Here is a 13,794-nt window from a genome sequence, read left to right on the forward strand (position 1 = left end):
TTGAATACATGCATATTAATCTCAATCACAGTCTTTGAACACATGGATGTTGATACTAATTGCAATCTTTGAATACATGCATATTAATCTCAATCACAGTCTTTGAACACATGGATGTTGATACTAATTGCAATCTTTGAATACATGCATATTATTCCCAATCACAGTCTTTGAACACATGCATGTTCATACTAATTGCAATCTTTGAATACAAGCATATTAATCTCTATCACAGTCTTTGAATACATGCATATTAATCTCAATCACAGTATTTGAACACATGCATGTTGATACTAATTGAAATCTTTGAGCACATGCATGTTGATCCCAATTACAGTCTTTGAACACATGCATGTTGATCCCAATTACAGTCCCTGAACACATGCATATTGATCCCAATCACAGTCTTTGAACACATGCATATTAATCCCAATTACAGTCTTTGAATACATGCATATCAATCCTAATCGCAGTCCCTGAACACATGCATATTGATCCCAATCACAGTCTTTGAACACATGCATGTTGATACTAATTGCAATCTTTGAATACATGCATATCAATCTCAATCACATTCTTTGAACACATGCATATTGATTCCAATTACAGTCTTTGAATACATGAAAATCAATCCTAATAACAGTCTTTGAATACATGCATATTAATCTCAATCACAGTCTTTGAACACATGCATGTTGATACTAATTGCAATCTTTGAATACATGCATATTAATCGCAATTACAGTCTTTGAACACATGCACATTGCTTCCAATTACAGTCTTTGAATACATGCATATCAATCCTAATTACAGTCTTTGAATACATGCATATTAATCTCAATCATAGTCTTTGAACACATGCATGTTGATACTAATTGCAATCTTTGAATACATGCATATTAATCTCAATCACAGTCTTTGAACACATGCATGTTGATACTAATTACAGTCTTTGAATACATGCATATTAATCCCAATCATAGTCTTTGAACACATGCACGTTGATACTAATTGCAATCTTTGAATACATGCATATTAATCTCACTCACAGTCTTTGAACACATGGATGTTGATACTAATTGTAATCTTTGAATACATGCATATTAATCCCAATCACAGTCTTTGAACACATGCATGTTGATACTAATTGCAATCTTTGAATACAAGCATATTAATCTCTGTCACAGTCTTTGAATACATGCATATTAATCTCTATCACAGTCTTTGAATACATGCATATTGATCCTAATTACAATATATGAACACATGCATATTGATCCAAATTACTGTCTTTAAATACATGCATATTGATCCCAATTACAGTCTTTGAATACATGCATATTGATCCAAATTACAATATATGAACACATGCACATTGATCCAAATTACAGTCTTTGAATACATGCATAATAATTGCAATTAGTCTTTGAATACATGCATATTGATCCCAATTACGGTCTTTGAATACATGTATATTAATCTCAATTACAGCCTTTGAATACATGCATATTAATCCCAATCACAATCTTTGAATATACATGCATGTTGATACCAATTACAGTCTTTCAACACATGCATATTGATCCCAATTACAGTCTTTGAATGCATGCATATTGATGCCAATTTCAGTCTTTGAATACATGCATATTAATCGCAATTACACTCTTTGAACACATGCATATCATACCTAATTACAGTCTTTGAATACATTCGTGTTGATCCCAATCACAGTCTTTGAATACATGCATGTTGATTCCAATTACACTCTTTGAACACATGCATATCATACCTAATTACAGTCTTTGAATACATTCGTGTTGATCCCAATCACAGTCTTTGAATACATGCATATTGATTCCAATTACAGTCTTCGAATACATGCATATTAATCCCAATTACAGTTTTTGAATACATGCATATTGACCCCAATTACAGTCTTTGAACACATGCATATTGATTCCAATTACAGTCTTTGAATACATGCATGTTGATTCCAATTACAGTCTTTGAATACATGCATATTAATCGCAATTACAGTCTTTGAATACATTCGTGTTGATCGCAATCACAGTCTTTGAATACATGCATATTGATTCCAATTACAGTTTTTGAATACATGCATATTAATCGGAATTACAGTCTTTGAGCACATGCATATTGATTCCAATTACAGTCTTTGAATACATGCACATTGATCCCATTTACAATCTTTGAATACATGTGTATTAATCTCAAATACAATCTTTGAATACATGCTTGTTGATCGCAATTGCAGTCTTCGAATACATGCATATTGATCCCAATTACAATCTTGTAATTATACCTTTTGCTATATTTTTATGAAATAAACATTATTTTATTCATTGAGTTATTTAATTATTATTAACAGGTGACTTTGAATACATTATTGTGGGCGCAGGTCCAGCTGGACTTCAGATGGGCTACTATTTGAAAACTACTAACCGGAAGTATGTTATTATCGATGCCGGTGAGGTACCAGGTTCGTTTTTTTATACAACACCCACGTCATCGCACCCTGATATCCATCAACAAACGATTTAACCCATTCCCTGAAGATGAGTATAATATGAGGCATGACTGGAATTCGTTGCTAAGCGACGATCCAGACCTGCGCTTCACTCGATACTCCAAAAAGCTGTTCCCAAACGCTGATGATTTGGTGCGCTATCTGGCAGACTATGCCAAAAAATTGGACCTTAATATTCATTTTAACACTCGAGTGCAACAAATAAGAAGACTGGAGAATAAAGATGAATCTGGAGCAAATTTTGCTCTACGTACATCTAATATTGAGTATCGATGTAACATATTGTTTATGGCTACCGGTGCATGCTCGGAAAGAATCCCTCAACATATCATCGGTAAAGAGCACATGGAAACTTACGCCACACATGACGTCAATCCTGACAAATACGAAGGGAAATCAGTGTTGGTTATTGGTAATGGTAACAGTGCATTTGAAGTGGCTAACCACTTTGCAGGCTCGGCCACTAAAGTGCACATATTTGGGGATCGAAAAGTGAAGCATGCCTGGGATACTCATTATGTAGGTACGTATATATTATTGAAAACAATTTGAGTTGGATGAATACAAATATAGTGTGATTTTAATGCAGTATTAAAGTGCGTTAGGTAATCAAGTTTTGACTTTGTTGAAACCGCGACATAGCGGGGATTCACTATAATACAATATATATTTATTCATTGTGTCTCCATATAAACTTTACTATACTAGATCGTACGACATGTTTTTATTGAGCTGCACCCTCTAACATCGCATGGTGACCACGATCGTGGCAAGATAATATCAGAACAAAACACAAAATAAAAATAGTGAATTTTACAGACTAAATACTATAATGTTTTTTAACAATCATAGCGATTTAGTAAATTTTAATGAAACGTTGGAATTAATTTTAACTAAAATAGATGTTAAACATAAATAATGAATATACATATAAGTGTTCTCCAACTTTTGTGAAATGATTTGTTCATCATTATTATATTGAATAATATATAACACTTTGCAGGATATAATTGTCTGTTTATGACCTTTAATTTCTATGTGACAGTATTCATTTGTATATTACTCTCTCGTTATACCCCTCTGTCAGGTGATCTACGTGCTGTAAACAACAACATTCTAGATATGTACCAGTTGAAATCACTCCATATCTATTTGGCTATGAATTTGGAGTCAATGGAGAAGCTTCCGGATAACACATACCTTTGTGTTTTTGACGATATCGTTCCACACTGGCAAGATAAACAGGGTCACTTCAAGCTCAGAGTGCCTCCGTACGATCACGTGATTTGTTGTACTGGTTTCAACTATATTGATTTGACACTATTTGATGAGAATTGTAAACCAAGTGAGTATTTGAATCATTCAGATTTTGTATGAAAACGCTTTTTCATCCATTTAAAGTTATACAAAAATATGAAATCATTCACTAAAAGCAAACAATTTAATTGTGTTATTCAATTCAACTTTATTACGGTACACTAGTAATGGAAAACAAAGATTTATTTATCTTTTTATAATTTAAATAACTTCACTATCAATTGTTTCATAATCTAATATACCATATTCTAAATTTGTTTATGTGAACATTACTTTTTCTTATTCAGATACCAATGCCGATGGAAAGTTTCCAGTTCTGTCAAGTACATGGGAATCTAGCATACTAGGTATATATTTCATCGGCGCCGCCATGCTGGCAAATGATCGTAAAGCAGCATCTGGTTTTATCCATGGTTTCCGCTACAATATTCGTACTTTGCATCACATATGCGAAGAACGTTACCATGGCAATCCTTACCCGCGTGATTATTTACCAATTACATCGGACAGCCTGGCGAACAAAACTGTCGGTAAGTGTGACTCATCTTTCTTTAAATAAATTGACTCTACATTTATATTTATCGTTTAGTTTGTACACATATTGCTCAATCGCCGCCATAACTTACTGTTTGACATGAGATATATCATGATCACCTGTTTGATGTGAAGCGTAACACTCCATGTATAATTTTGTATTCATATTAAACCATGTTCACACTGATGTCACCATGAACTACGTCACATGACTGCCAATTTAGCAAACTCCGGTGTATGGTAGTAATTTGCACTACAAGAAAATACAATTAGTTATCAGGAATATTTCACATTGAAATAGAATATACAATTGTCACTGCTAGTGACACACCGTAATACAGTTCTCATATACTACACTAAAAACCCAAATATTATCGTCAATGTATTTTACCGTTTGATGTTATTCAACTGGAACTCAACTCAACCTCACCAACCACATGACTTTGGATATGATGATGGCAACAGAGAATTTCAGCATTAATTAATGGTAATGAGTCGTTATTCACTCACATGACTGCGCACACATATGTGCACAATATTGTGCATATCATTTAAGACAGATGATATTTTCTCTCTGCCAGCAATATTTTAGCTGAAATGTATAAATAATTTTGTTTGATATTGGATGATGGAAACCATATATGAAGATTTATCATAAAGTACTAAAAGTTCATAAAGTACTTGGAAACTGCATGACTCCGATTTACCTATTCGTATGAGCAATATACACAGTATTCTGATTAATTGAAGGAGTTCTGTTATGTCCACTGACATTTTACGATAAATCATACCATACATTTTTGTATAACATTATCCACATCGTCTATTAATATTTTGCTTTTTTAATTTCTATTTTTTTTTAATTTTTTTGCACCAGAACGTTTCAGCATCGGTGATGCTATCTATCAGCTTAACGACTTCTTGTGTAATGTTTTGGTTATTCCTGAATTGAATGATATCACAGAAACAAGAATTAAAGCAGAATATTACGAGAATCTTCCTAAATCGTATGTTTTGGAGAGTGGAATATTTAAAGGATACAAACATATGTTTGTTGTTGTGCTGGCTTATGGGTTTCATCGGTTAGTTTTTACTAATGTATGACGTATTGTTATGTTTCCAGATTTAAAAAAGCAAAACAATTACAATCCCTGTGCTTTACTTGTATGACATGTTGTGTATTGTATTGTAATGAAATATATTCAAATTTATATATTGTACCCGCAAACACATCCATATTGGCGTTGATATCCCCAAAACATTCATATTTCTGTTAGTACTCCAAAAACACATCTATTTTAGCATTGATATACCACCAAAATGCATTCATATTGGTGTAGATGGCCCGAAACTCACCTATGTTGGTGTAGATGACCCGAAACACACCCATGTTGGTGAGGATGACCCGAAACACACCTATGTTGGTGTAGATGATCCGAAACACACCTATGTTGGTGTAGATGACCCGAAACACACCTATGTTGGTGTAGATGACCCAAAACACAGCTATGTTGGTGTAGATGACACTAAAACAAACCTATGTTCAAGAATAAGACCCCAAAACATAAATGACCACAAAACACACCTGTGTTGGCATAGATGACCCCAAAACACACTCATGTTGGCATAGATGCCTCTAAAACACGTCTACGTTAGCGTTGATACCTTTAAAACTCCATTTTATTGGGGTCTATACAATAATGCCTTCTCAAGATAACACTGCCACAACCAGTAGGCACTTAACAAGACGACCGCTGGTTCGTCATTTTGAATCAAAGCATTAAAACAAATAGTGTGATAACATACTGGTCTTCATATTAAGTTTGAATCGAATTCGTGTACATATTTGATGTGAGGTCATCGGTTGGTATATAGCCGTTACTGACATTTATAGCAATTGATTTTTCAGTTTTGGAGAAGCAGGAAAGCATCCTAATGATTTTGTGCATATTCCTGATTTTGAGACTGGAAATTGCCATGCGTTTTTGAACCCAGTAATCTCTTACTACAAAGACGGACAACATGAAGACGAGCAGAAATTGCCTGGTTCATTGGAGCTGAGGTTCGATTTACCAGCACTGGACCAGAATCCCGCAATGGTACAAAACAGAATGAAAAACTTTTTCAATAATTGTGTAAGTTTGACTCAATGCAAACTCGTCAGAAATATTAAGGATATCATGTAAACAATATTGCTGTATTAATCACGAAAACAATTGTTTCAACTGAAACACTAAATATTAATTATTATTTTCTTTGTTTTCCTACTTTAGCTGGAGTTAGAACCTGGTACGGAATTTAATGGTTCGTTTTTAGGATCCAAAGAAATATTTAAAAGCAAGGTTACTCCATTCACCGCTGAAGAGTTACAGAAACTACCCGATCTAACCAAATATGATGGCTGTATACCATACACAATTGACTTCGCAGATTAAGTTTTTCTTGTGTACAAACAGTGACGTGAAATTTAAAACGTTCATTTTTAGTATGTAAACAGTGGCATGCCAGTTAATATGTTAAATCTTTGAGTGTGTACACAGTGGTGTGACAGTTAATATGTTAAGTCTTTTAGTATGTACACAGTGGCATGCCAGTTAATATGTTAAATCTTTTAGTATGTGCACAGTGGCATGCCAGTTAATATGTTAAGTCTTTTAGTATGTACATAGTGGTGTGCCACTTAATATGTTAAGTCTTTGAGTGTGCACACAGTTTTGTTCCAGTTAATATGTTAAGTCGTTTAGTGTGTACACAGTGGTGTGCCACTTAATATGTTAAGTCTTTTAGTATGTACACAGTAGCATGCCAGTTAATATGTTAAGTCTTTTAGTATGTACACAGTAGCATGCCAGTTACTATATTAAGTTTTTTAGTGTGCACACAGTTTTGTGCCAGTTAATATGTTAAGTCTTTTAGTGTGTACACAGTGGTGTGCCAGTTAATATGTCAAGTCTTTTAGTATGTACACAGTGATGTGTCAGTTAATATGTTAAGTCTTTTAGTACGTACACAGTGGTGTGCCAGTTAATATGTTAAGTCTTTTAGTATGTACACAGTGGTGTGCCAGTTAATATATTAAGTCTTTTAGTATGTACACAGTAGCATGCCAGTTAATATGTTAAGTCTTTTAGTGTGCACACAGTTTTGTGCCAGTTAATATGTTAAGTCTTTTAGTGTGTACACAGTGGTGTGCCAGTTAATATGTCAAGTCTTTTAGTATGTACACAGTGATGTGCCAGTTAATATGTTAAGTCTTTTAGTATGTACATAGTGGTGTGCCACTTAATATGTTAAGTCTTTGAGTGTGCACACAGTTTTGTTCCAGTTAATATGTTAAGTCTTTTAGTGTGTACACAGTGGTGTGCCACTTAATATGTTAAGTCTTTTAGTATGTACACAGTAGCATGCCAGTTAATATGTTAAGTCTTTTAGTATGTACACAGTAGCATGCCAGTTAATATGTTAAGTCTTTTAGTGTGCACACAGTTTTGTGCCGTTAATATGTTAAGTCTTTTAGTGTGTACACAGTGGTATGCCAGTTAATATGTTAAGTCTTTTAGTATGTACACAGTAGCATGCCAGTTAATATAATAAGTTTTTGAGTGTGCACACAGTTTTGTGCCAGTTAATATGTTAAGTCTTTTAGTGTGTACACAGTGGTGTGCCAGTTAATATGTCAAGTCTTTTATTATGTACACAGTGGTGTGCCAGTTAATATGTTAAGTCTTTTAGTGTGTACACAGTGGTGTGCCAGTTAATATGTCAAGTCTTTTAGTATGTACACAGTGGTGTGCCAGTTAATATGTCAAGCATTTAGTATGTACACAGTGGTGTGCCAGTTAATATGTTAAGTCTTTTAGTGTGTACACAGTAGCATGCCAGTTAATATGTTAAGTCTTTTAGTGTGCACACAGTTTTGTGCCAGTTAATATGTTAAGTCTTTTAGTGTGTACACAGTGGTGTGCCAGTTAATATGTCAAGTCTTTTAGTATGTACACAGTGGTGTGCCAGTTAATATGTTAAGTCTTTTAGTGTGTACACAGTGGTGTGCCAGTTAATATGTCAAGTCTTTTAGTATGTACACAGTGGCGTGCCAGTTAATATGTTGAGTCTTTTAGTGTGTGCACAGTTGTGTGTCAGTTAATATGTTAAGTCTTTTAGTATGTACACAGCGGTGTGCCAGTTAATATGTCAAGTCTTTTAGTATGTACACAGTGGTGTGCCAGTTAATATGTTAAGTCTTTTAGTATGTACACAGTGGTGTGCCAGTTAATATGTCAAGTCTTTTAGTGTGTACACAGTGGTGTGCCAGTTAATATGTCAAGTCTTTTAGTATGTACACAGTGATGTGCCAGTTAATATGTTAAGTCTTTTAGTATGTACATAGTGGTGTGCCACTTAATATGTTAAGTCTTTGAGTGTGCACACAGTTTTGTTCCAGTTAATATGTTAAGTCTTTTAGTGTGTACACAGTGGTGTGCCACTTAATATGTTAAGTCTTTTAGTATGTACACAGTAGCATGCCAGTTAATATGTTAAGTCTTTTAGTATGTACACAGTAGCATGCCAGTTAATATGTTAAGTCTTTTAGTGTGCACACAGTTTTGTGCCGTTAATATGTTAAGTCTTTTAGTGTGTACACAGTGGTATGCCAGTTAATATGTTAAGTCTTTTAGTATGTACACAGTAGCATGCCAGTTAATATATTAAGTTTTTGAGTGTGCACACAGTTTTGTGCCAGTTAATATGTTAAGTCTTTTAGTGTGTACACAGTGGTGTGCCAGTTAATATGTCAAGTCTTTTATTATGTACACAGTGGTGTGCCAGTTAATATGTTAAGTCTTTTAGTGTGTACACAGTGGTGTGCCAGTTAATATGTCAAGTCTTTTAGTATGTACACAGTGGTGTGCCAGTTAATATGTCAAGCATTTAGTATGTACACAGTGGTGTGCCAGTTAATATGTTAAGTCTTTTAGTGTGTACACAGTAGCATGCCAGTTAATATGTTAAGTCTTTTAGTGTGCACACAGTTTTGTGCCAGTTAATATGTTAAGTCTTTTAGTGTGTACACAGTGGTGTGCCAGTTAATATGTCAAGTCTTTTAGTATGTACACAGTGGTGTGCCAGTTAATATGTTAAGTCTTTTAGTGTGTACACAGTGGTGTGCCAGTTAATATGTCAAGTCTTTTAGTATGTACACAGTGGCGTGCCAGTTAATATGTTGAGTCTTTTAGTGTGTGCACAGTTGTGTGTCAGTTAATATGTTAAGTCTTTTAGTATGTACACAGCGGTGTGCCAGTTAATATGTCAAGTCTTTTAGTATGTACACAGTGGTGTGCCAGTTAATATGTTAAGTCTTTTAGTATGTACACAGTGGTGTGCCAGTTAATATGTCAAGTCTTTTAGTGTGTACACAGTGGTGTGCCAGTTAATATGTCAAGTCTTTTAGTATGTACACAGTGGTGTGCCAGTTAATATGTCAAGTCTTTTAGTATGTACACAGTGGTGTGCCAGTTAATATGTTGAGCCTTTTAGTGTGTGCACAGTGGTGTGCCAGTTAATATGTTAAGTCTTTTAGTATGTACACAGTGGTGTGCCAGTTAATATGTTAAGTCTTTTAGTATGTACACAGTGGTGTGTCAGTTAATATGTTAAGTCTATTAGTGTGTACACAGTGGTGTGCCAGTTAATATGTTAAGTCTTTTAGTATGTACACAGTGGTGTGCCAGTTAATATGTTAAGTCTTTTAGTATGTACACAGTGGTGTGCCAGTTAATATGTTAAGTCTTTTAGTGTGTACACAGTGGTGTGCCAGTTAATATGTCAAGTCTTTTAGTATGTACACAGTGGTGTGCCAGTTAATATGTCAAGCATTTAGTATGTACACAGTGGTGTGCCAGTTAATATGTTAAGTCTTTTAGTGTGTACACAGTAGCATGCCAGTTAATATGTTAAGTCTTTTAGTGTGCACACAGTTTTGTGCCAGTTAATGTGTTAAGTCTTTTAGTGTGTACACAGTGGTGTGCCAGTTAATATGTCAAGTCTTTTAGTATGTACACAGTGGTGTGCCAGTTAATATGTTAAGTCTTTTAGTGTGTACACAGTGGTGTGCCAGTTAATATGTCAAGTCTTTTAGTATGTACACAGTGGCGTGCCAGTTAATATGTTGAGTCTTTTAGTATGTACACAGTGGTGTGCCAGTTAATATGTTAAGTCTTTTAGTATGTACACAGTGGTGTGCCATTTAATATATTAAGTCTTTTAGTATGTACACAGTGGTGTGCCATTTAATATATTAAGTCTTTTAGTATGTACACAGTGGTGTGCCAGTTAATATGTTAAGTCTTTTAGTGTGCACACAGTTTGTGCCAGTTAATATGTTAAGTCTTTTAGTATGTACACAGTGGTGTGCCAGTTAATATGTCAAGTCTTTTAGTGTGTACACAGTGGTGTGCCAGTTAATATGTCAAGTCTTTCAGTATGTACACAGTGGTGTGCCAGTTAATATGTCAAGTCTTTTAGTGTGTACACAGTAGCATGCCAGTTAATATGTTAAGTCTTTTAGTGTGCACACCGTTTTGTGCCAGTTAATATGTTAAGTCTTTTAGTGTGTACACAGTGGTGTGCCAGTTAATATGTCAAGTCTTTTAGTATGTACACAGTGGTGTGCCAGTTAATATGTTAAGTCTTTTAGTGTGTACACAGTGGTGTGCCAGTTAATATGTCAAGTCTTTTAGTATGTACACAGTGGCGTGCCAGTTAATATGTTGAGTCTTTTAGTGTGTGCACAGTTGTGTGTCAGTTAATATGTTAAGTCTTTTAGTATGTACACAGCGGTGTGCCAGTTAATATGTCAAGTCTTTTAGTATGTACACAGTGGTGTGCCAGTTAATATGTTAAGTCTTTTAGTATGTACACAGTGGTGTGCCAGTTAATATGTCAAGTCTTTTAGTGTGTACACAGTGGTGTGCCAGTTAATATGTCAAGTCTTTTAGTATGTACACAGTGGTGTGCCAGTTAATATGTCAAGTCTTTTAGTATGTACACAGTGGTGTGCCAGTTAATATGTTGAGTCTTTTAGTGTGTGCACAGTGGTGTGCCAGTTAATATGTTAAGTCTTTTAGTATGTACACAGTGGTGTGCCAGTTAATATGTCAAGTCTTTTAGTGTGTACACAGTGGTGTGCCAGTTAATATGTCAAGTCTTTTAGTATGTACACAGTGGTGTGCCAGTTAATATGTCAAGTCTTTTAGTATGTACACAGTGGTGTGCCAGTTAATATGTTGAGTCTTTTAGTGTGTGCACAGTGGTGTGCCAGTTAATATGTTAAGTCTTTTAGTATGTACACAGTGGTGTGCCAGTTAATATGTTAAGTCTTTTAGTATGTACACAGTGGTGTGTCAGTTAATATGTTAAGTCTATTAGTGTGTACACAGTGGTGTGCCAGTTAATATGTTAAGTCTTTTAGTATGTACACAGTGGTGTGCCAGTTAATATGTTAAGTCTTTTAGTATGTACACAGTGGTGTGCCAGTTAATATGTTAAGTCTTTTAGTATGTACACAGTGGTGTGCCAGTTAATATGTTGAGTCTTTTAGTGTGTGCACAGTGGCGTGCCAGTTAATATGTTAAGTCTTTTAGTATGTACACAGTGGTGTGCCAGTTAATATGTTAAGTCTTTTAGTATGTACACAGTGGTGTGCCAGTTAATATGTTGAGTCTTTTAGTGTGTGCACAGTGGCGTGCCAGTTAATATGTTAAGTCTATTAGTGTGTACACAGTGGTGTGCCAGTTAATATGTTAAGTCTTTTAGTATGTACACAGTGGTGTGCCAGTTAATATGTTGAGTCTTTTAGTATGTACACAGTGGTGTGCCAGTTAATATGTTGAGTCTTTTAGTGTGTGCACAGTGGCGTGCCAGTTAATATGTTAAGTCTATTAGTGTGTACACAGTGGTGTGCCAGTTAATATGTTAAGTCTATTAGTATGTACACAGTGGTGTGTCAGTTAATATGTTAAGTCTATTAGCGTGTACACAGTGGTGTGACAGTTAATATGTTAAGTCTATTAGTATGTACACAGTGGTGTGCCAGTTAATATGTTAAGTCTATTAGTGTGTACACAGTGGTGTGTCAGTTAATATGTTAAGTCTTTGAGTGTGCACACAGTTTTGTTCCAGTTAATATGTTAAGTCTTTTAGTGTGTACACAGTGGTGTGCCACTTAATATGTTAAGTCTTTTAGTATGTACACAGTAGCATGCCAGTTAATATGTTAAGTCTTTTAGTATGTACACAGTAGCATGCCAGTTAATATGTTAAGTCTTTTAGTGTGCACACAGTTTTGTGCCGTTAATATGTTAAGTCTTTTAGTGTGTACACAGTGGTATGCCAGTTAATATGTTAAGTCTTTTAGTATGTACACAGTAGCATGCCAGTTAATATATTAAGTTTTTGAGTGTGCACACAGTTTTGTGCCAGTTAATATGTTAAGTCTTTTAGTGTGTACACAGTGGTGTGCCAGTTAATATGTCAAGTCTTTTATTATGTACACAGTGGTGTGCCAGTTAATATGTTAAGTCTTTTAGTGTGTACACAGTGGTGTGCCAGTTAATATGTCAAGTTTTTTAGTATGTACACAGTGGTGTGCCAGTTAATATGTCAAGCATTTAGTATGTACACAGTGGTGTGCCAGTTAATATGTTAAGTCTTTTAGTGTGTACACAGTAGCATGCCAGTTAATATGTTAAGTCTTTTAGTGTGCACACAGTTTTGTGCCAGTTAATATGTTAAGTCTTTTAGTGTGTACACAGTGGTGTGCCAGTTAATATGTCAAGTCTTTTAGTATGTACACAGTGGTGTGCCAGTTAATATGTTAAGTCTTTTAGTGTGTACACAGTGGTGTGCCAGTTAATATGTCAAGTCTTTTAGTATGTACACAGTGGCGTGCCAGTTAATATGTTGAGTCTTTTAGTGTGTGCACAGTTGTGTGTCAGTTAATATGTTAAGTCTTTTAGTATGTACACAGCGGTGTGCCAGTTAATATGTCAAGTCTTTTAGTATGTGCACAGTGGTGTGCCAGTTAATATGTTAAGTCTTTTAGTGTGTACACAGTAGCATGCCAGTTAATATGTTAAGTCTTTTATTGTGCACACAGTTTTGTGCCAGTTAATATGTTAAGTCTTTTAGTGTGTACACAGTGGTGTGCCAGTTAATATGTCAAGTCTTTTAGTGTGTACACAGTGGTGTGCCAGTTAATATGTCAAGTCTTTTAGTATGTACACAGTGGTGTGCCAGTTAATATGTCAAGCATTTAGTATGTACACAGTGGTGTGCCAGTTAATATGTTAAGTCTTTTAGTGTGTACACAGTAGCATGCCAGTTAATATGTTAAGTCT

The 13,794-nt window shown here is 35.0% G+C and overlaps 1 pseudogene; it reads left to right on the top strand.

Annotated features, from left to right (window-relative positions):
• The window catches only part of LOC144353158 (FAD-dependent oxidoreductase domain-containing protein 2-like), a 33,063-nt pseudogene extending 26,229 nt beyond the window's left edge, over positions 1-6,834 (top strand).
• The last annotated feature ends 6,960 nt before the right edge of the window (positions 6,835-13,794 follow it).

Source organism: Saccoglossus kowalevskii, chromosome 11 (genome assembly GCF_978046115.1).
Source record: "Saccoglossus kowalevskii chromosome 11, keSacKowa6.1, whole genome shotgun sequence".
In the NCBI taxonomy this organism is placed as follows: domain Eukaryota; kingdom Metazoa; phylum Hemichordata; class Enteropneusta; family Harrimaniidae; genus Saccoglossus; species Saccoglossus kowalevskii.